The sequence below is a fragment of the Oxyura jamaicensis genome, chromosome 2 (genome assembly GCF_011077185.1).
Source record: "Oxyura jamaicensis isolate SHBP4307 breed ruddy duck chromosome 2, BPBGC_Ojam_1.0, whole genome shotgun sequence".
In the NCBI taxonomy this organism is placed as follows: Eukaryota; Metazoa; Chordata; class Aves; order Anseriformes; family Anatidae; genus Oxyura; species Oxyura jamaicensis.
Window position 1 is genome coordinate 144800810 of NC_048894.1, and position 2271 is coordinate 144803080.

Consider the following 2271-nt stretch of genomic DNA (forward strand, 5'->3'; position numbering starts at 1 on the left):
TAAAGAAAAATGACCTGCCTCTTTCTTTAAAATTATTTTATGTGTTGGATTTGGATGGAAGCAGTTGTGTTATTGGAGATTATAATAACTTGATAATGATCAGAGTTGATAATGTCTTTGCATGATGACCTTTACCTGCTTGGGAATGGCTCAGTACTGTTGAAAAAATCAAGCAGTTGGTGTGATTTGTGAGCATTTATTAAGGCAAATCAGATAACTGCATTTAACATCACAGATGGCTTTTATTTTCTAAAGTGCTTTTATTTCAGTGCAATAAGATGACTCAGAAACTCAGTGGGGTATTATAGCCCTGATTTTTCATTACCTCACACCTCATATAGTGAAATTTCCAGTGCAGGGAAGATGTAGGTCCAGTACAGAAGGATTTATCACTGTTACTATGCAAATATCAACTGTTACCAGACATGCAAAATATCACCACCCTATACTATTTCTTATATTACTTTTTTTAACCAGTGTTATATTTTGAGATCATTTGTATAGAGTTACTACTTCGCATGCTTTTACTACCCAGAAAGACAGAGAAATGTACAGTGATCTAACAGAATGTGAAATTGTTCTTACAACCCAGAAAAGATTACCTATTCCACATTCCTAAGAATGTTTCGCTTATTTCTGAGGAGGTTGCTTTGTTTTGCTTTTTAATAAGAAGGGAATTCCACTTGTATTCCAAGCACAGGAATTCGGAGCACTGCTCCATATGGGCAAGCATAATGTCTGCTATTTCTTGGCAGAGAAGCAGCAGCGCGGGTCTGCTTTCTCTTGGCAGGGAGCAGGAAGGGTAGGATTCATCTCGCTGAACTTTATCGAAGCATCAAACACTCAGTAACACTGCATTTCCTAGAAGTCACCAAGGGGAGAAAAAGCAGCATTTACTGAAGGTGCTTGTCATCTTCTCTACTGACAACAGCTGTATTCCAGATGACCAGCTAGCTTAAACATGTAACTCAGAGAAGACTATGTTTATAAAGAGAAAGTCTGCTCTCACTGTCTACTTGCTTTATTTTCATTTGTTCTCAGGCAGAACTGCTCACAAACAGCAAGCAGGCACCTACCTCTGGAGCTTCAGCCTTAAAACCAGGGTTATTTCCTAGGAAGCTCTCACCACTGTGTAGAACTCTGGAGATATTAAGAGAGAGTGAAAACTACTGCTATTTGCAACAGCATCACCAAACTACAGTATTTCTGCAATGAGACTCTGTTGTATGCCAAGAAACACCACTCCACAAAGAGCATTACCCAGAGCACCTGAAATATCTCTCTGCTGGAGTTATGACAAAGAACCAATATTTTCTCTCCCTGACATTTTCAGTAACATATAATGATCTCCAGTACAGGCTAACAGCAGTTCACAGCCATTATAGACCTCCACTAAGTAAGCTAAGGGACTAGAAGTTCTGACAGGAGGTAAGGTTGTAAATTGCAACTAAAAAACAGGATATAAGCATGCACGGGTTTTATCTATGCAAATGCATAGCTCAAGCTACTTCTGCAGTGGGGATACATCAGCTGGAATGGCTGCAAGTAATCAACAGCTCTGTCCAGCCACTCCGCTAATCTAATCACTCAGCTCTGCTAATCAAATCACTCCAGTAGCTGGAGTGGTGTTCCCCTGAATGCCAGTGCTCACTAAAACCAAGCTAAGTACAGATGAAATCATTCAGGTGTATTAACTTAAACTAATGATTGTCTTCCAATGAAGACAAGCTCTAGGAGTGCCAAGTTATTTCCTCCTTTCTCACACCCACAAGCATCATTCCAGGAAAGTGAATGGAGTTATTTGGGTTATTCTGGGGTTGAAGCACAGAGAGGATCTGGCTACAGTATTTAGCATGGTTCAGTTGACCTACAGATTGGGACAGCAGAAATCTTTGCACTTTCTGAAGTGGCTGTACAAAGGTCTTGCTGTCAGGGCCAGGGGTAGGTTACAGACTGCTGGGAGCAAGTAAATAACCCCCAAATGGCCTGTGATACTTACCTGCCTGTTGTAGCAGGAGAAAAGCCCAGTTTGGGGAGCAGCAAGTAGCTACATGGACAACTTTGTCACTACTGCTGCACAGGAGGGGATTGGAATGCGAGAGGTGCTGGTTTTGGGGGGAGGAAGTGCACCTTTCCTACTGTCACCCAGAAGCAGAAGGAACCAGCCCAGCTCACCAAGGTTCTTCTGAGCTGTCATGCTACCTCTCTGGCCTTTTCTTCCTTCCCTGTTGCCAAAACAGCCTGAGGTGAATGTGATCTATCCAGGGTTGG

General features: G+C 41.9%; 1 long non-coding RNA gene across 1 annotated transcript; it reads right to left on the bottom strand.

Moving 5' to 3' along the window:
• Window positions 1-264: 264 nt before the first annotated feature.
• On the bottom strand, window positions 265-1400 carry LOC118161282. The gene is made up of 3 exons (XR_004747925.1): window positions 1261-1400; window positions 1077-1140; window positions 265-861 (listed from the first exon to the last, which is right to left on the bottom strand). It is a non-coding gene; the product is annotated as an uncharacterized LOC118161282 (long non-coding RNA).
• Window positions 1401-2271: the final 871 nt, after the last annotated feature.